Below are 21591 nucleotides of genomic sequence, written 5' to 3' on the forward strand. Positions count from 1 at the left end.
GTTCCTGATAAACAGGATTATTATTTTCTGACGGGTACAGAATGAAGCCTTTCAGAAAGAATCTTGAATTCAAAATTTTGTGGCTTAGGACTTCTCTGGTGTCGCAGTGGTTAAGAATCCGCCTGCCAATGCAGGGAACATGGGTTCGAGTCCAGGAAGATCCCACGTGCGGCAGAGCAACTAAGCTCGTGCGCCACAACTACTGAGCCTGGGCTCTAGAGCCTGCGAGCCACAACTACTAAGCCCCTGTGCCGCAACTACTGAGCCCGCACGCCTAGAGCCCGTGCTCTGCAACAAGAGAAGCCACCGCAATGAGGAGCCCATGTACCACAACGAAGAGCAGCCCACGCTCACCGCAACTAGAGAAAGCCCGTGCACAGCAACGAAGATCCAACGCAGCCAAAAATTTTAAATAAATAAATTAAAAAAAACATTTTGTGGCTTAAAAAGACTTTATGAAAACATCACTTAAGTGATGAGTTAACAGCTGTTGAGCACATGTTGCCTAGAATTCACACCGCGTTAACAAAATATAGCATGAGAATTTATGTCAAATGTTCAGAATGTTAGGTTGTAATGTCACAGGAGTAAGGAATCCAGTGCCACAAATACTTCCATGACCATTAAAGCTACTGGTCAATGAGCCTGTGCATTCCAGCACCCTTGTTTACACTGGCAACATGGATTCACTCATCGTGTCAGCCGTGAATGATTCCCTCACTGATGATCCAGCAGATAAAATCAATACCCTGCTTTCAGATAGCTTCTGTTCTATAAGGGACGGTCAAAAATAATTAAATACATTAAATAATTCAATAATACATGAAATTTAATGGAATGATGTGTGTATAAAGTCAAAGGAGTCTACAGAAACTGAGAGAAAAACTGCAATTTGCAAGATGTCATGATATAAGAATGCCCAAAAATCTACTATAATTGTATATACTAGCAATTTACAAATGGAAACTTAAATTAAAAATATAATATCATGTTTGAATGTTCAAAAAAGAAAAAGAATAAAAATGAGTAAATCTAACAAAACACTGACTTTCATGAAACAGTAATGAAAGGTCAATGATGAACTTTTACTTACATTTACTTATGACATTCCATATTGAATATGACATATCATATTAATTGATTGGAAAACAACATCTAAATATTGTTAAATTACCCCAAATTGTCATACAGGTATAATGCATTTCCAATCTAGATTTTTATAGAACAACCAATATTATTCTAAAATTAATATAGAAAGGCAAAAGAATGAGAAGAGCTACAGCATCACAAAAATACTGAAGTGGCTGGAATCATTCCACATGATCTCAAGATTTCTAATATAGTAACAGTAATCAAGATTGTGTGGGATTTGTTGAGGGACAGACACACAGACCAAAGGAACAGAATGAGGAAAACAGAACCCCACACAGCTACAAGTAACCTTTAACAAAATGGGTGTGAGCTGTGCGGATTTATTTTTTTACACAGATGCCACAACAAATTTAATAATAATGAAAACATTTGAAACTTTCGGAGAATCGCCAAAATGTGACACAAAGTGGCTGTCGGAAAAATGGCCCAAAGACTTTCTCCATGCAAAGTTGCCAGAAAACTGTAATTTGTAAAAAAAAAATGCAGTATCTTGAAGCACAATAAAGCAAATTGCAATGAAAGAGGTATAACTGGATTGACATAATAGGAAGTTACCATAACCACAATTATATATGACGATAGTCGATTTAAAAATGGCAAGTTATACTCGTAAAATTGACGACAGATATTGTGTGGTTGAAGGATTTAAATAACTTGGCTTATTAGAGTAGCAAAATGGTTAAGATACCTCTCTTTGAAGCCAGTCAACATGGATTCAATTCCTGATTTACCCACTTGCTGGGATGGGACTAAATAAGTCTTTAAACCTGTCATTGTGCCAAGCTGCTTCATTCATGAAATAATAAACAGTACTTTTCTTCAGAGATGAAAATCCAATATCTTATTATGCATAAAGCAATAATAACAGTGACTCTCACTAATCAAAATCAAGAACTTATCAAAGAAAAATATATCATTTGGGGATGGGAAGAAACTCTAAGTGGAGGATATCAGGTGTCAGTTGTCATGCTAAACAGAACAAATCTTTTCTCTGTAAGATCCTCTGGCAATGAATGTGAATACATCACTGGGAAAGGACAGAATGACTTCCAGGAATTTGGCAATGGGGATTATCTCCTTGTCACAGACCATACTTGGATTCTTTCGGTCTTTCTTTCTTATGTATCATGATATTTTCATTCTCTTCACTGCATGCTTCTTTACCTCCACACACTTGCTTTTCAAGCACCTAACCATAGCCAACTCCCAGAAAAAAAGATTTCATGGAACCGTTTTGCCATTTCAGTTCTTTCATTGAACTAAAGCCCCGAAATAACTCTTCCATCATGTTTACAGTACACCTACTTTGTGTCATTGCTTATATGCATTATCACATCACAAAAGTCCCAAAACAACCCACTGATTTATACACCCCTTGTTGCAAAACAAGGGAAATATGCAAGGGAGGAAATAATAATGCAAAAACAAAAAGTGTATAAAAAACATTTTACTATACTAGAAAATTAATCATGGAACATACTGCTTAATACTGTAATTTGAAATACAAATTTTAATAGTCTTTGGATAATTGATTCTCTAGTAAGTTGTTTAGTTATATCATCAACTAAGCATTTCTAGACATTAATTTTTAGTAAACTAGTATAAAGATATCTTAGACAACTTATCTAAATAAAACCTTTACAGCATTTCCAAAAACCAAATTGATTTTTTTTTTTTTTTTTTTTTGGTGCTGCTGCTTAGCTTGTTGGATCTCAGTTCCCTGACCAGGGATTGAACCTGGGCCACAGTAGTAAAAGCCCCGAATCCTAACCCCTAGATCACCAGGAAACTCCCTACATTCTTTTTTATATTCTTCTCCATTACAGTTTAACCCAGAACATTGAACATAGTTCCCTGTGATCTACAGTAGGACCTTGTTGTCCATCCATTCTATATATAATAGTTTGCATCTACTAGCCCCAAACTCCCGGTCCATCCCTCCCCTACCTCTCCTCCCCCTTGGCAACCACAAGTCTATTCTCTATGCCTGTAAGTCTGTTTCTGCTTCATAGATAGGTTTGTTTCGGTCGCATTTTATTATTTTTTATATTTTTTGCTCCACTGCTTGGCTTGCGGGATCTTGGTTCCTGGACCAGGGATCAAACCTGGGCCGCCGCAGTGAAAGCGCCAAGTCCAAACCAATGGACTGAGGAGGAATTCCCTGTGTCATATTTCAGATTCCATAGATAAGTGATATCATATGGTATCTATCTTTCTCTTCCTGACTTTCTTCACTCAGTGTGATAATGTCTAGCTCCACCCATGTTCCCCAAAATGGCATTATTTCATTCTTTTATGGCTGAGTAGCACTCCATTGTATACGTGTACCACATATATCCATTCATCTGTCCACATCCATTTTTTAGCAGCCGGCCAAAAAATAAAATAAAATAATCCAACTTGAACAATGGAATGTACATGTGGTGCAGGAAAAGAAATGAAATAAATTAGTAGCATAAAGAAAAGTGTGGTCTTTCCTAACCAAGAAAACAGGATTTTCAAGAGTAAACATCCAGTGTTTTATTATTTATTTATTTTTACATCTTTATTGGAGTATAATTGCTTTACAATGTTGTGTTAGTTTCTGCTTTATAACAAAGTGAATCAGTTATACATATACATATGTTCCCATATCTCTTCCCTCTTGCGTCTCCCTCCCTCCCACCCTCCCTATCCCACCCCTCCAGTGTTTTATTAAAGAGTCTCACATCATTTTTTGATGTTTGCCTACTTACAACTATATATTAAGATTCACCATAATCTCTCCTTATTTGGCCTATGTGGTGAAGAAGATCAAGTCTGAGGGCTTCCTTCTTTGATACCAACTGGAAGTTCAAAACATAACTGGTTAGCCTTCCGTAAGCCCGATCCAGTAATCACCTTAATACATCAAGTCATTAATCATTCCCTGTTATGTCAAACCATTTTTTGAACACCCTGGTATTCTTCCCTGTCCCCCTAGAAAGCGGAATTACATAACAAACATTCTCATAACACTTCAACATTAATATCAATCTAAATGACCAAACTAGCCTTTGCGTGGAGTTCCACCCTATCCCAGTGAATAGCCACAAGTGCAAACTAGCAACAACAAAAAACTGTTTTGGTGGTGATATGTGAAATTTCTAGTTTATCTATCAAGCAAAAATCTTCCCATTGTATATTGTTTAGTGTTAATACTCAGGAACATTGTTATTTTCAAATTATTTTACTGAGCGGTTCAAGGACAAAAGTGAAACTGGATGATTTTAAATTTTTTCTAATATTTTTTATGTGCTTCTATGTTCCTATTTTTCCTTCATGTAAATCAAGGTGCACGATGTTAGATTTACTGGGCACAAAAAAGATCATGAAGAAATACATTCATACACCGCATATTCATGAATAGGGATGAGGTTGCACACACATTCACAAGGTGGACTCACTTGCCCCCAAGACAGAAAACCAAGAAGTAATTGCAGTTTCACCCCTCGCAGGAATGTCACCTTAAACCAATCACTCTGGAGTTTCCTGAACACTAGTGAGGTAATCTGCAGGATAAGACTAAGACTTTGGTGCTACTTTGCCCCAGAAAAGGTAACCTTGCCTGAAAGAACCTTTTCTTTTACTAATAACATTCTTATCCCACCAAGTTACTGCCCATAAAAGCCTTCCAATTTGTACAGCACCGCTTAGGACCTCTTTAATTTCTAGGTGGGATACTGCCCAATTCATGAATCATTCAATACAACCAATCAGATCTTTAAATTTACCCTGTTCAATTTTTGCATGTCAATAAAATTCAGAGTCTGAAATAAACTGCTATGCTACTTGCATTATAGCCATCTGAATATTCTGGAATACAGTGGAGGGAATAATCAAGTACAAATTATGAGTATATAATCCCCAAATTATATGTTGTTTGATTCCATATTCGAAAGAAATTGCTATAGATTCTTTCCACCCTGACAGCCTAATGGTGCATTCTTAGCGTTTATTGTAAAGCACCAAGACAGGATAAAACTGTGTTGGTAAAAGAAACAGGATTCAACCAGGGTGATGAGGAGAGTGATTAAATTTTACTACATCTGTCTGGTTTCTCTCCAGGATAAATATTCTGATATCTAGCGACAAGTAAGTAATAATTTGAAACATTGCCATATTTATTGCATTTTATTTACTTTACTTTTTTTTTTTTTTGCTGCATTGGGTCTTCATTGCTGTGCGCGGGCTTTCTCTAGCTGCTCTAGATGCAGCGAGCGGGGGCTATATTTCACTGTGGTGTGCGGGCTTCTCATTGTGGTGACTTCTCTTGTTGCAGAGCACGGGGCTCTAGGCACACGAGCTTCAGTAGTTGTGGTTCACAGGCTCAGTAGTTGTCGCTCGCGGGCTCTAGAGCACAGGCTCAGTAGTTGTGGCGCACTGGCTTAGTTGCTCCGTGGCATGTGTAATCTTCCCGGACCAGGGCTCAAACCTGTGTCCCCCTGCATTGGCAGGTGTATTCTTTTTTTTTTTTTTCCCCAGAATTTTTTTTTTTTTTGCGGTACGCGGGCCTCTTACTGTTGTGGCCTCTCCCGTTGCGGAGCACAGGCTCCGGAAGCGCAGGCTCAGCGGCCATGGCTCACGGGCCCAGCTGCTCTGCGGCATGTGGGATCTTCCCAGACCGGGGCACGAACCCATGTCCCCTGCCTCAGCAGGCGGACTCTCAAGGCAGGTGTATTCTTAACCACTGCCCTATCAGGGAAGTCCCTATTGCATTTTAAAGTATGAAGTATTTGATGAACCCTCAGTTTAAGGCACAAGCAAAAAGCTTTGCCATATTCAGTACATCTGTAATGTCCTGTCGCGTATAGATTATCTGATAATTGATGAAATGTGAGCCCCGAGTAAAGGTTTTTCCCATTCATTGCATTTGTGAGGTAATAATCTCCAGAATGAATTATTTGGTGAATGAATTTGTTGCCTAAAGTCCTGGTCAAAGTAAATACATTTACCTGATATTTCTCCAGTATGACTTTTCCAATGAAGCTAAGATGTGTACACTTGCTAAAACCCTGGCTTAAAGTCCCTCCACCAATATGGATTACCTGATACTAAGTTAGACTTCAAAGTACAATAAATGATTTGCCATACTTATTATATTTGTAAGGTTTCTCTCCAGTATGAATTTTTTGGTGCACCTTAAGGTACAAATTTTGACTAAAAACTATGAGACATTTATGGCATTTCTACGATTACTGTCCACTATGGCTTATCTGATGGTAAGCGAAGTTTTGCCACAGTCATGAACGTGCATGTTTCCTCCCACTATGAATCTCCCATGAATTTAAACTGTCAGTTTTGAATGAGGACCTTCCCATATATATCACATTAATATGGTTTCCCCTCTGTATTTATTATCTGATGTGTAGTGAAGGTTCAGATGTGAGTAAGGTCTTTTCAACACTCATTATTTTTGAAAGGTTTCCCTCCATTATGAATTCTCTGATGCTTTGCAAGGGTGCCTTTTTGACGAAAGACCTTGCTGCACTCATTACAGTTGTAAGGTTTCTCTCCAGTATGAATTCTCTTATGAACTGCAAGGTTTGACTTCCGACTAAAGATCTTGCCACACTCATTACATTTGTGAAGTTTCTCTCCAGAATGAATTCTCTGATGAACTGCAAGGTCTGAATTTCTACTAAAGGCCTTGCAACATATATGACATTTATGTAACTTCTCTGCTGTATGGATTATCTGATGACGCCTGAGTTTTGAGCCCTGACTAAACGTTTTCCCACACTCATTGCATTTGTAAGGTTTCTCTCCAGTATGAATTCTCTGATGAGTTGCAAGGATTTGTTTTTGATTAAAGACCTTGCCACACTCGCTACATTTGTAAGGTTTCTCTCCAGTGTGAATTCTCTCATGAACTACAAGGTTTGATTTCGACTAAACACCTTTACACATTCATTACATTTGTAAGGTTTCTCTCCAGTATGAATTCTCTGATGAACTATAAGGTTTGAATTTAGACTAAAGACTTTTTCACACATATCACATTTATGTAATTTCTCTCTGGTATGGATGATCTGATGTCTACTGAGGTGTGATCCCTGAAAAAAGGTTTTGCCACACAGATTACATTTGTAAGGTCTTTCCCTGGGTGCTTTCTGGTATTTTGTCAGTAATGATGGATGCATAAAATCACTCTCATGTATATTAGAAATGTTGGTTTGGACACCAGAAGAAATTCCTTGAAGTGGTGAACATAAGGCATTACTGCTAATAGTCTTGTCAGCTTGATTAAACTCATTAATTTTCTCTTCACTTTTAAAAATATGCAGGTCATCCAGAAAGCTTAAGGCAAGGCTGTTTTCAATAAGCTCAACTCCTGCAGTACTTCTACCATGTCCATCTCTCTTACCAGTGAGATTTTGGTTATGGGTTATAGTCATGCCTTTGTAATTTCTTACCTCAGCTCTCCGCTGAGACTCAAGGTCATAAATATTTTCCTGGACAACCTTGAGGTAAAAATGTTTGATTTCATTCCTTTCATGTCTTCGCAGCATTATGGTTTGGAATACTTCTTCTCTATCGGTGTTTGCTTTTAGATGTAATTTCTTTATCACATGTATACGAGAAATATCTACAAGATACAAAGAATCATATGTATCCAACACATTGTAATTCATAAATAAATATTTCAAGTTACATACATGATACTACTCTAAAAATAGTACTTATTTCAAAGAGAGTTAAGAAACTACCTACAATGATCTTAAAACTGTAGTAAAGCAAAAAAAACAGGATTCTTGGGGCTTCCCTGGTGGCTCGGTGGTAAGAATCCGCTTGCCAATGCAGGGGACACGGGTTCGAGCCCTGGTCCAGGAAGATCCCACATGCCACAGAGCAACTAAGCCCGTGTGCCACAACTACTGAGCCCGCACCCTAGAGCCTGAGAGCCACAACTACTGAGCCCATGTGCTGCAACTAGTGAGCCCGCATGCCTACAGCCCATGCTCCGCAACAAGAGAAGCCACCACAATGAGGAGCCTGCACACCACAATGAAGAGTGGCCCCCGCTCACTGCAACTAGAGAAAGCCCATGCACAGCAACGAAGACCCAACGCAGCCAAAAATAAAAATAAATAAATTTTTTAAAAAAAGAATAGGATTCTTTACTAAAGAAAAAGTGATCAGAGGTAATTCTAATTATTTTAGCGCACCCTATTTTCAAACAACCTATGACAAAAACTCTCACATTAAACAAACTGGTATTAGCTATCAAATAAAGTGTATTTTTCCACCATGACCCCAAAGCACATGACAGTTTTGAATTGGAAAACTAATCTAGCACAAAGAAAGTGAAGAATTTGACAAAACAATTTAATCAACTAAATATTTTTCTAAATACCTCTTATAAAACTATGTACCTATGAAGAAGCATAAAACATTCTAAAAGTACAGAACAGTGGAAAACATAGGCAGAACACTTTAACATTAACCGGAGCAGTATCTTTTTGGATCCACCTACTAGAGTAATGGAAAGTAAAACAAAAATAAAGAAATTGGATCTAATTAAACTCAAAAGCCTCTGCACAGAAATGGAAGCCATAAACAAAATGAAAAGACAACCCACAGAATGGGAGAAAATATTTGCAAATGATGCAACTGAAAAAGGGTTAATCTCCTAAATAAACAAACAGCTCATACAACTTAATATCAAAACAACAAGGACTTCCCTGGTGGTGAGTGGCTAGGAATCCACCTGCCAACGCAGGGGACACAGGTTCAAGCCCTGGTCCGGGAAGATCCCACATGCCGAGGAGCAACTAAGCCTGTGCACAACTACTGAGCCTGCACTCTAGAGCCCGCGAGCCACAACTACTGAGCCCACGTGCCACAACTACTGAAGCCCATGTGCCTAGGGCCCAGGCTCCGCAATGAGAGAAGCCACTGCAGTGAAAATCCCGTGCACCACAACAAAGAGTAGCCCCCGCTCTCCGCAACTAGAGAAAGCCCATGGGCAGCAACAAAGACCCAATGCAGCCAAAATAAATAAATAAAATAAATTTATTTTTAAAAAAAACCCACCCAAAAACACTAATTGAAAAAGATACATACACTGCAGTGTTAATAGCAGCACTATTTACAATAGGCAAGACATGGAAGCAACCTAACTGTCCATCAACAGGTGAATGTATAAAGAAGATGTCATATATATATGCCATGGAATATTACTAAGCCATAAAAAAGAATGAAATAATGCTGTTTGAAGCAACATGGATGGACCTAGAGATTATCATACTAAGTGAAGTAAGCCAGACAGAGAAAGCGAAATATCATGTGATATGGCTTATATGTGGAATCTTTAAAAAAAAGGGTACAAATGAACTTATTTACAAAATAAAAAGAGACTCACAGACATAGAAAACAAACTTATGATTACCAAAGGGGAAGATATGTATTTCTTTTTTTAAATGAATTTATTTATTTATTTTTGTGCCACCAGGGAAGTCCAGGACTATGTATTTCAAAAGCAAGTTTCAGGGCTTCCCTGGTGGCACAGTGGTTGGGAGTCCGCCTGCCGATGCAGGGGACGCAGGTTCGTGCCCCGGTCCGGGAGGATCCTGCACGCCGTGGGGCAGCTGGGCCCGTGGGCCATGGCCACTGGGCCTGCGCGTCCGGAGCCTGTGCTCCGCGACGGGAGAGGCCACAGCAGTGGGAGGCCTGCGTATCACCAAAAAAAATAAAAAATAAAAATATAAAAATATTTTTAAAAAGCAAGTTTCAAAGGCAAAATCATGCAAACTTAGGAGAATACAAAATCAGGAAGGTAGACTAGGTAGAGCAGTACACGAGTGAAAAAAATACAAGATATGTTTGTCAGATATTATAGGACCTTCAGATGGAACCATGCACTCTACCCACAGATGCCAAACAAAAAGCCTGAAAGATGCACACATTCCCCCCATGAGGGACTGGGGATTAAAAAGAGGATCTCGGGACTTCCCTGGTGGCACAGTGGTTAAAACTCTGCGTTCCCAATGCAAGGAACAAGAGCCCACATGCACGCCACAACTAAAAATTCGCATGCCACAACTAAGGAACCCTCCTGCTGCAACTAAGACCTGGCACAACCAAATTAATATAAAAAATAAAAACAAAATAAAAAAATTAAAAGAGGATCTCTCTGTACACTGTCCTTACAGTTTTCCTAAGTAACAATAACAGAAGATCCAACCAACAGGGCTAGGACACACATCCCTGAACTGTGTGGCAAGAGGAGAACAAAAGAAGTAGACAGGACTTGAGACAGCTCCATGCAGGTTGTGAGGTGCCAGATGGAATCAAAGAGCAGCCAGTGTTTTCCCATCTTCTGTCTGGGTCTTCTAAAAACATCCAATGGGGATGGAACCAAGAAAGGTTCAGGGATTAGTCTGGAGGCATCAGCTCTTATCCATGTGGACTGAGAACTAAGCATCCAGTGGAATCATGCCCTGAAGGAGAGATGAGGGGGTAGGAGACCCCTTTAAAAAAATCCCACCTCATGCTACTCAAGGTCAAGCAACAACTAGTTCACAGGTACAAGATGGCAGAGTGTGGTAGATCACGATAAAGACTTTGCCTTTGTCTCTGGTAGAGCTGCAGTACCACTGGAGGGTAAAAGAACACATTTTACATGCTGAAGGACAACGTGGTAAGTTGGGGAGAAGAAAAATTTCCTCTGAGGGTTCACAATAATAAATTATCTTCTGTATTCCCACAGAACTCTCCGATGAGGGGAGAGTTAACCAAACACTATTAATAACGAGGTTTCCTCTCAGCCTTTCTGAGATCTGACCTATGTTCACACTTTGATACATGCTCAAAGGCATTCACATCACTCTCAACAGCCCAGCACTCTTTCTCTTGCTACAAAGTGAGTAAAATATTCAGCTGAGAAACAGAAATCTCTCCACACAAGAAGAAAGAAAGGTGATTTCCTGTGACTTTTCCAGAACTCTAATTCTTTGTTCAACTGAAGATTACAAATGAATCTAGAAAAATATTTCAAAAATTCACCCACTTTTCCCCTCCTTCTGAATGCACACGGAACAGTATAAAATGCAGAAATGTAGCTCACTTCCTAGAACTCCTAACTCAAAAGCACAGGAGTAGAAAAATAGGAACGTGGGTATATTAAAAGTTTACCATTCAGCTTTATGAATACATAAGCTCTGAAACAACCCCTGATAAATCATGAAGTGGGGAGATCATCTAAGGAAAGGTAGGATTAAACTCCTGATGCCACATCATGAAGCTTTTCAATGTCTGAGATAATAGGGATTTTGGATCAGTCAAGCAAACAGGGCCTCCCAAGAGAAAATGGAAGGATACCCTAGGGCAGAGCCCAACTTCTAGAGGGAAGTTATCCTCACCTAGGGAGACCAGGTTCCTGTAGGTCTCCAGCATCACGTCCCTGTACAAGACCCTCTGAGCAGGGTCCAGGCATTCCCATTCCTCCTGAGAGAATTCTATGGCTACATCCTTGAAGGTCAACTGTGTCTGAAATGAAAACACATTTAACCAAAGAGCCCTGAGGAGATTCTTATTTTCACACAAAATGAGAAGAGGACAGAGGAGTAAGGATCAATTCAGTTGAAGTAAATATTCTGACAGATCCATGTAAAGCTATGTGAAGGAAATTGTCATTCGCTAATTTAATTTCTTAGGCTTTTTCTTAACATTATGATATCCCCCATCAATCAATGGATTTTTTCCTTTTGTAGTCAATACATAAAATACATACAAATAAAATTCAACAATGGATTGTCTATGCAGAAGTGTTATATATTATATTTTACACACTGAGTGATATTTAATATCTAGGTAAGCTACGCTATGAGTGGTATCTTCAAGGATGACAGAGTCAACAGTGGCTTTTTTTTTTTGGCTGCATTGGGTCTTCGTTGCATCACTCGGGATCTTCATTGCAGCATGCGGGAGCTTTCGCTGCAGTGTGCAGGATCTTTTGTTGCAGCATGCAGGCAATCTGCTGTGGTGCGCAGGCTCCAGAGCACTTGGATTTCAGTAGTTGTGACTCACGGGCTCAGTAGTTGTGGCGCATGGCCTTAGTTGCCCTGCGGCATGTGGGATCTCAGTTCCCCAACCAGTGATTGAACCCGAGTGCCCTGCATTGAAAGGCACATTCTTTTTCATAAATTTATTTACGTACTTATGCATTTATTTATTTAATTTTTGGCTGCATTGGGTCTTCACTGCTGCGCGTGGGCTTTCTCTAGTTGTGGCAAGCAGGGGCTACTCTTCGTTGCGGTGCACAGGCTTCTCATTGCGGTGGCTTCTCTTATTGTGGAGCACAGGCTCTAGGAGCACGGGCTTCAGTAGTTGTGGCATGCAGGCTCAGTAGTTGTGGCTTGTGGGCTCTAGAGTGCAGGCTCAGTAGTTGTGGCACACGGGCCTAGTTGCTCCGCAGCATGTGGGACCCTCCTGGACCAGGGCTCAAACCCATGTCTCTTTCATTGGCAGGCAGATTCTCCATCACTGCGCCACCAGGGAAGCCCAGAAGGCCCATTAACCACTGGACCGCCAGGGAAGTCCCCAACAGTGGCTTTAAAGAAAAGTCAAAATCTTAAATTATGATAAGGATAGCAACAGCAATGACTAAAGGTGTCTGCATATTTAACATATACTAAGCATTACTGCAAATGTTCTCCCTCATTCTTTTCTGCTTCTCAGTTTTTCTATCCCTCTCTCGATCGCTCTGTCTCTGCTTCTCCTGATCCCCCTTCGCCCCCATATTTAGAAAGATGGCGAGTGAATAAGATGCCCGCTTACCGCAAGAGACCATTTTCCACCGAGTTGAACTTGGCACGGAAGAACCATGGGTGTCCACAAGGCTGGCGCAGGTCACGTCCCCCTATGCGGGGTGAGGGGAAGGGCTGACCAAGAAAGAAGCCTGTGGAGCAGAAGGACCGGCCTGAGGAGACGCGAGGACAGAGGCGCTGGGAGGGAGGGAGGGGGTCTCAGGAGAGGGACGGGCTCTGAAGAACCCCAGGACCGGGGTGAGAACGCGGCCTGTCCGGGAGCGGGGCGACCGGCGCTGCCCTCCAGGGGCCGAGAGGGCGAGGCTGGGGGTGGGGTGAAGGGCGAATCCACCTCGCGGTCAAGGACTTTACAAGGGGAGGCCGAGACAGTTAACAGGTTTTAAGCAGCGAAGTGTTGCGAAAGGTGGTGTCTACCTGGACGGAAGGTGTTAAAAACCAAGGGCAAGGGCCATCCTCAGAGAAATCTCTAACCCGAAGAGAAAAGATCCCCGAAAAGATTCAGACCGGCTAGATCTGAATTTACCTGGGGTAAATTCAGGGGCGGGTGTGGGGATTTTAGGTCCGTAGTCATTCACAAGACCCTGAGGAGGTAGTAAGAGAGGCCCGCTGCGAAACTTTTCAACAAAAAGGAGAAGCTCACTCTCTGTCGAACATCTTCACGCCCCACTCTCTACTTCCAGGTCCTATGGAAACTACTAGCGCCCGATTAGAAGCAGGGCTTCCGGGGGGCGGGGCCTGGGCAGAGCGCTTCCGGCGAGGGGCGGGGCGAGGAGAGTGCCCAGGTCGGCCGCAGGGAGAGGGAGAAGGAGGGGCGGGGGGCGGGCACTGTAAGGTGCTTCCCAGTCAGCTCATGTGCTTCCTTTAAGTTACTGTCGGTAACAGTGTTTTTTTTTTTATTTCTTTGATAGGTAAGAAGTGGATTTATTTAGAGAGAAACATACTCCACAGACAGAAGGTGGGCCATCTCAAAATGGGAGAGGACTTGCAGTGGTTGAGAGTCCGCCTGCCGATGCAGGGAACGCGGGTTCGTGCCCCGGTCCGGGAAGATCCCACATGCCGCGGAGCGGCTGGGCCTGTGAGCCATGGCCGCTGAGCCTGTGCGTCCGGAGCTTATGCTCCGTGACGGGAGAGGCCACAACAGTGAGAGGCCCGCGTACCGCAAAAAAAAAAAAAAATTGGATTCGTGACTTAGCCTTATAATCAGATCCTCCTCTATTGTTCTGTGTTTAATGAAATGTTCCACCACTGACTCATTTCCCTGATTGGAATCGTGGAAGTCCACACTGAAACGTCTTTTTTGCCAACATGGCTAGTTTGAAATTTTCCATAATACAGACTAATCTTTCTAATAAACATCCCAAAATTTATTCCGGTCACTGAAACTTTTAAAAAATGTTATGTTTTCATATGTATGCTACACCAGGACGTTCTGCTCATTTTGACTGAAAATATTTTAAATGCTAATATCCCTATGTAAACATCATGTTTCAATTGATTGCCATTTCCCTATGGATGAAATCTTCCACCTGTAGGGATGTAGGAAAACATACTTTGTAGTAAATGTTTAATGACAGATATTGCCATAAAAATATTGAGGTAGAAATGAAGTTATTGCATAGTTGATAATCTCGTTTTACTTTCTTTAGGGTTCATATTAAAGAGAATATACCTCCCCACTAAATGTCCTTAGAAACATGGCAAAGTTAATTATTCCTTAGATGAGAATAAATCCCAATGTCTTCTGAATACTATATATTTTACAGGCTCGTAAGAGAACTTTCAGCAATAGAACACAAACAGCTAAAATCAAAGGTAAATTTCTAATTACTCTCATAATGAACATACAGTGAATTTGAAATTGCATTATATTTAGTTATTATTGACTTAAGTATATTATGATGTAAACAAGTTTTTCTCAAAGCTATTTTAAGGTAATTCAACACAAGTGTGGAATAGGATAAGCGTTTTGCAAAATAAGGCAGCTCTCATCAAAAGAAAAAAAATTTTTCTTATTGCCCTTCCTCCTTTTATTTTATCTATATGAAATGATGGATGCTAATTAAACATATTGTGGTAATCATTTCACAATACAGGGAAGTCAGACTATTTTGCTTTACACCTTAAACATATAGTGATGTATGTAATTGTATAAAGAGTTGTTTATACAACTCACTTTGTAAAGACTTGGTTTTAAAACGGCAAATAGTTAAAACACGTTAGCAAAAAGAAAGAACAATACAATTTTTAAAATAATTTTATTTATTTATTTGTTATTTGTCTGTGTTGTTGTGCGTGGGCTTTCTCTAGTTGCGGCGAGCGGGGGCTACTCTTTGTTGCGGTGCGCAGGCTTCTCATTGCGGTGGCTTCTCTTATTGTGGAGCACGGGCTCTAGGCGTGTGGGCTTCAGTAGTTGTAGCACGTGGGCTCAGTAGTTGTGGCTCGCAGGCTCTAGAGCGCAGGCTCAGTAGCTGTGGCGCACAGGCTCAGTTGCTCCGCGGCATGTGGGATCTTCCCGGATCAGAGCTTGAACCTGTGTCCCCTGCATTAGCAAGCAGATTCCCAACCACTAGAGCCACCAGGGAAGTCCAATTTATAGCAATTTTGGAAACGTTTTGCTCTTTTTGAAGCAACGGTTACTGACCTAAATTATCACTTGCCTTAGTCCTCCAGTCTCAGACCCTACGTCTGGTCCCTGAGTCTCTGGAACTGAGCAGATTGTTGAATTTGGCCTGTGGAGTGAAAGGGGAATAGAAACAGAGAAGCTATTCTGCAGGGTGTCAGTATGAAATAGCCCATTCGACCCAAGGAGAGTTTTGTATTTCTCATTCTAGTGTGTAATACAGGGACAAGTTCAGTTATTTCCTACTGCTAAAATTAATTCGAATTGCACAAAATGTTCCTGGAGCCAACCACTGCCCCATGCCCACCAGTCTAGGAGACCCACATTTCCAGAAACCTGAATAACTTTGGCCTTACTAGCAGGACATGAGAGCAACCTACTGTTAGAAACAGATTTTATTTAAACTGCGTTCAACTTCTTTATAGGAAACATCTTAGTTTCCGACATAACTGGCCCCCACAATCGTAAGCTTTAACTTAAAATTTTTACAGGCTGCAATTTGAAACAAGCCCGTCAAGTACAGGGAAGCACCTTCCGGGCCCTCCCCCTTCCCAGCCCTCCCGCGTTCCCTTCCCGGACAGGGTTCCCCTCACTGACCCCCAAACACGGCCGTAGCTGTCCGTCCAGGCCCCGCCCCGGCCGGTCGGCCTCTTCACGAGGCGCATGCGCAGTTCTCTACGGCCCCGGAAATGGAATTTTTGGAACGAAGTAGCAATGCAGAGCGTTTCTCTTTGCTAGTTGAAATCTGTGCTTCGCGGTCCCTTTACTCCATCCTCAGGGTTTTGGAGTCATTGCGGTCTTTTAATTCCCACTTCCGCCCCTCCTCCCCATGTAAATCACTGTTACAGATCGCGGACCGTTTCCCTTTGGGTTTCAAATTTCTCTGAGGCCAGTACCGAAGCCCTTGCCTTTTCTGCTTTCGGTCCACGTAGAAACCGCCTTTCGGAACATTTTCCTGCTTGAAACCCTTTAGTACCTCCGCATTTGGCAAAACTGGTTCTATGACCTTGCCTTTATGTGAGGGGAGTGAGAAATTAGGGGAATACATGGCTATGCGTGAGAACCTAGTAGAGTGAGTAAAGTCAGTAGACTGGAATGGTCTCCATCATACATAACGAGCAAAATATAAATATGATATATATATAGCACTTTTTGTTGTAAAAATACACCTAAAAATAATATGAAAGGTATCTTATTTATTTTTGGCTGCATTGGGTCTTTGTTGCTTCTCGTGGGCTTTCTCTAGTTGCGGTGCGCGGGCTTCTCATTGCAGTGGCTTCTCTTGTTGTGGAGCACGGGCTCTAGGCACGCGGGCCCAGTAGTTGTGGCTCGCGGGCTCTAGAGCGCAGGCTCATCAGTTGTGGTGCATGGGCTTAGTTGCTCCGCAGCATGTGGGATCTTCCCAGACCAGGGCTCGAACCCATGTCCCCTGCATTGGCAGGCAGATTCTTAACCACTGCACCACCTGGGAAGGCCAAGGTATCTTTTAAAAAATATATTTGGCTGCGTTGGTTCTAGATCTTTAGTTGTGGCATGCACATGGGATCTAGTTCCCTGACCAAGGATGCAACCCGGACCCACTGCATTGGGAGTGTGGAGTCTTAGCCACTGGACCGTTAGGGAAGTCCCAGGAATCTTTCTTTTTTTTTTTTAATAAATTTATTTTTGGCTGCATTGGGTCTTTGCTGCTGCACCCAGGCTTTCTCTGGTTGCTGCAAGCAGGGGCTACTCTTAGTTGCGGTGTGCGGGCTTCTCATCGCGGTGGCTTCTCTTGTTGCGGAGCATGGGCTGTAGGTGTGCGGGCTTCAGTTGTGGCACATGGGCTCAGTAGTTGTGGCTCGCGGCTCTAGAGCACAGGCCAGGCTCAGTAGTTGTGGCTTGCGGGCTCTAGAGTGCAGGTTCAGTAGCTGTGGCACACGGGCTTAGTTGCTCTGCGGCATGTGGGATCTTCCCAGGCCAGGGCTCCAACCTGTGTCCCCTGCATTGGCAGGCAGATTCTTAACCACTGAGCCACCAGGGAAGAGGGAAGGCCCAGGTATCTTATTAAAAAAAGGAAATATGGGACTTCCCTGGCAGTCCAGTGGTTAAGACTCTGCGCTTCCACTGCAAGGCAGCGGGTTGGATCCCTGGTCGGCGAACTAAGATCCTAAATGCAGTGTGGCTCGGTCAACAACAACAAAATATATATATGCTTGGGAATTCCCTGGCGGGCCCTGAGGTTTCACTGCGGAGGGCCAGCGTTCAATCCCTGGTTGGGGAAATATGATTCTGCAAGCCGCACGGTGTGGTCAAAAAATATATATGTATATGCTTGAGAACGGATTGTAATGTGGATACTTGTAGTACATATATTTAATATAATTTTGATGTTTGGGAGTCAATATTTTGTATGTGGAAAATGAAAAAATAGAATTAAAAATGATAATATAAGAATCATTTCATGTCCAGAAACATATAGCTTTCTGGAATTCCTTGGCAGTCCAATGGTTAGGATTCCAAGCCTTCACTGCCGAGGGCCCGGGTTCAACCCCTAGTCGGGGAACTAAGATCCTGCAAGCCCTGCTACCGGGCCAAAGAAAGAAACATAACTTTAAAATAACATTTTAAGGGGGAGTTCCCTGGTGGTTCAGTGGCTGGGACTCCGTGCTTCCACTGCAGGAGGCACAGGTTTGATCCCTGGTCGGGCAACTGGGATCCCACAAGCTGTGCAGTGGGGCCAAGAGAATTGTTTGTAAATGAATAATTAAACAAATAAATAATAAAATAAAAATTAAAGTAGCATTTTAAGTGCCTACCCTCAATTGAATATATTCTGTAGTTTCAAGGAAATCTAATTCTCTATTCCTCTACAGGAAATACTTAAGGTAGCTTCTCCAATTCTGATCATCCCTCAGTTATAACAGGTATGTTAATATCACATAGTAGTTTAATAGTAAATTAAATGTGGAGTTGATAAGAGCACTCATCGGAAAGGAACAGCAATTTACCAATACACTAAAAGTCTAAGGGCTCACTTGATTTCTTTGCTTGGCTTTTTAGCCCTCAGTGTGCACTTCCTGTTTGTGGTGGGACTGAAGTATTAACTGAGCTCATGTAGTTCTGAGGCTTCCTTCCTCAGGTGAAGGCAGCACCATGAAACTGGGCAATTTTAGTAAGGTTATTTTACAAATATTCAATGATAAACCAGTTGGAAGTGTTAAAACTGAAAACCTGTAGTCAACCCAGTGTAGTTAGACAAAGAGGGTAATATATCTGTAGTTGAATCAAAATTAAATGGACATTCTAATGGAAAGAGGCAATATATGAGAGAAGGAATGAGAGACAATGAGTTCTCGCCTATAACCTTGACTTTGGTAGGTTAAGGTGGGCATGAAAAAAGAAAAGGTCATTGAAAATGTACCAGTCACCTTTTTACACGTTTTGTTATGTAACAAGTATTCCTGAATTTTCAATGTCTTACAACAACAAACATTTATTTCTTCCTCATATGTATCATTATTCACCCCTTGCTTGTTTGTATAATTTGATCCTGTCATTCAGCATAAAATTTCAGTCTATCCAAGACCCTTCTTGCAGTAGAGAGAAGACAGGGTTATACGAAACAAACAGAAGATTTGAAAGCTTCCATTTAAACTTGAAACATGCCTTTCTACTCACACCAAATTGGCCCAGGAACTCAAAAAGCCAAGCTTGCCTAAAATGGGCAAGGAAGTGCAATCTTCTCAAGTGAAAGGAAGGGTTGCCTAAGTCAAATGGCCAAGACTGATACCAAAGGGCAGACATGTATGATCTCACAGAAAGGTGATAAATGATTGTAAATAATATTAGTATATATGATAACTGCAGCTTTTCTCAGAAACGATTTTTCCCTCCTTTGTTCACACTAAACAAAACTACTGATTATTAGGTAAAATAGGAAATAACACTATAGAACATGCAGACAAGGGTAGAAATGAACTATTACAAAAACTCTACAAAATAATACTTAAAAACTAAGATGAAATGGACTGATTCCATGAAACGAGTAACCTAAATCACCAATGTGAAACAGATTACTTGAATAACTACCTTGAATTACAAAGAAAATTTTAAATTTCAAAATCCCCACTACCCAAGAAAGAAATCTGCAAGCTGAGATGGTGACTGTGAGATCCTAGATAAACTACTCCATAATATGGCTGTTTCAGCATCTATCTGGTATAGTCTAGTGGCCTGCTGGGGCCGTGAACTGACATTAGTCTTTCCTTTGACAGCACATCCTAGGTTAACAGCCCAGGGTCACAGGGATATGACTCCCTGGACTGCCCTCGTGACAACCACGCTTCCCCATCACCCCCGACCTTCCCCTGGTTCTTCTTTAAATCTGGCTCCCCTTCCCCCACTGAAGCTTAGTAATTCCTTTTCTTTCTGGTTTGAATTCACCAATTCCATTTAAACAGCCTATCCATGGACCCTAAAGAAGGTTTACGCCCCAGGTCCGGCCCCATGCTCTCTGCCTAGACCCTACCTGCACTTCTTACATGTTCCCTGCAGCTATACCTTCCTTGTAGCTCCTCCAGAATCTGTTAGTAATAAACGTCTCCATTTCACTTTCTCTTGCAGTCTTGCGGAGTTGTTGCCTAACTTGCAACACTCAGGGGCTCAACTTTACAAAAGGTAATTTAACAAAGTCACACCGATGTTATCCAACAATTCTATCAAGTTTATAAAGAAGAATTACCAGTAATTCCATACGATTTCTTTTTCAATTTTTAAACTTTTATTGGAGTATAGTTGATTTACAATGTTGTTTCAGGTGTACAGCAAAGTGAATCAGTTATACATATATCCACTTTTTTTGTCTTGTTTTTTCAGATTCTTTTCCCATATAGGCCATCAGAGTATGGAGTAGAGTTCCCTGTGCTATACAGCAGGCTATAAAATTTCTTTTTAAGACAAGAAAAGGAGGGAGTACTTGTCAACTCAATTTATAAGGCCAGTATTACTAGGATAAAAAACTAGACAAAGTTAATAGAAAAAAAAGAGAAAGTAAACAAAATGACCAATTAAAGCCCACATGAAGTTTCAAAAATTCATCATAGGGCTTCCCTGGTGGCGCAGTGGTGGCGCAGTCCGCCTGCCGATGCAGGGGACACGGGTTCGTGCCCGGGTCCAGGAAGATCCCACATGCCGCGGAGCGGCTAGGCCCGTGAGACATGGCCGCTGAGCCTGCACATCTGGAGCCTGTGCTCCGCAACAGGAGAGGCCACAACAGTGAGAGGCCCGCGTACCGCAAAAAAAAAAAAATAATAAAAAATTCATCATAAAATATTACTAACAGAAATGAATCACAGACAGAAAGAATTCATATTAAAGATAATATAAATCAGGGAATTCCTTGGCAGTCCAGTGGTTAGGACTCGTCACTTTTGCTGCCGGGGCCCGGGTTCAATCCCTGGTTGGGGAACTAAGATCCCACAAGCCACATGGTGCAGCCTAAATAAATAAATAAATAATAATAATAATCAAGATCACTTATCAAAGAAAAATACATTATTCTTGGTTGGGAACAAATTCTATGTGGAGGATACTGGGTGTCAGTTGACATACTAAAAGTAGCACAAATGTTATTTTCTCTGCAAGATCTTCTGGTTCTGAATGTGAACATATCAATAGGAAAGGGCAGCACAGCTTCCAGACACTTGGGAATGGAGATTCTCTCCCTGTCGCACACTATAATTGGAATTCTGCAGTCTATCTCATTCATCCTTAAAATTTCTTTCACTTCACTGCATGTTTGTTCAATTCCACACACACTTGATTTTCAAGCACCTGACCATAGCCAAGTCCCACAAGAGAGATTTCATGTCACCATTTTGCCATTCCAGTTTTTTCACTGAACTAAAGCCCTGAAGTAAGTTTTTCTTCATATTTATAATGCACCTACTTTGTACCTGTCATTGCCTTATGGGCATTATCATGTCACAGAAGTCCCAAAACAACCCACTGATTTACATATCCCATGCTATAAAACAGGAGAAATATATGTGA

At 41.5% G+C, this 21591-nt stretch overlaps 1 protein-coding gene and 2 pseudogenes across 1 annotated transcript in view; 1 reads left to right on the plus strand and 2 right to left on the minus strand.

Moving 5' to 3' along the window:
• Positions 1-21591, plus strand: part of LOC137214765 (zinc finger protein 665-like) — a 349647-nt pseudogene that overhangs the window by 244535 nt on the left and 83521 nt on the right.
• The window catches only part of LOC137214832 (zinc finger protein 836-like), a 101016-nt gene that overhangs the window by 56739 nt on the left and 22686 nt on the right, over positions 1-21591 (minus strand). The gene's annotated exons all lie outside the window — the stretch shown is intronic.
• On the minus strand, positions 3838-8995 carry LOC137214834 (zinc finger protein 836 pseudogene; annotated as a pseudogene).

This window comes from Pseudorca crassidens, chromosome 20, assembly GCF_039906515.1.
Source record: "Pseudorca crassidens isolate mPseCra1 chromosome 20, mPseCra1.hap1, whole genome shotgun sequence".
Lineage (NCBI taxonomy): Eukaryota > Metazoa > Chordata > Mammalia > Artiodactyla > Delphinidae > Pseudorca > Pseudorca crassidens.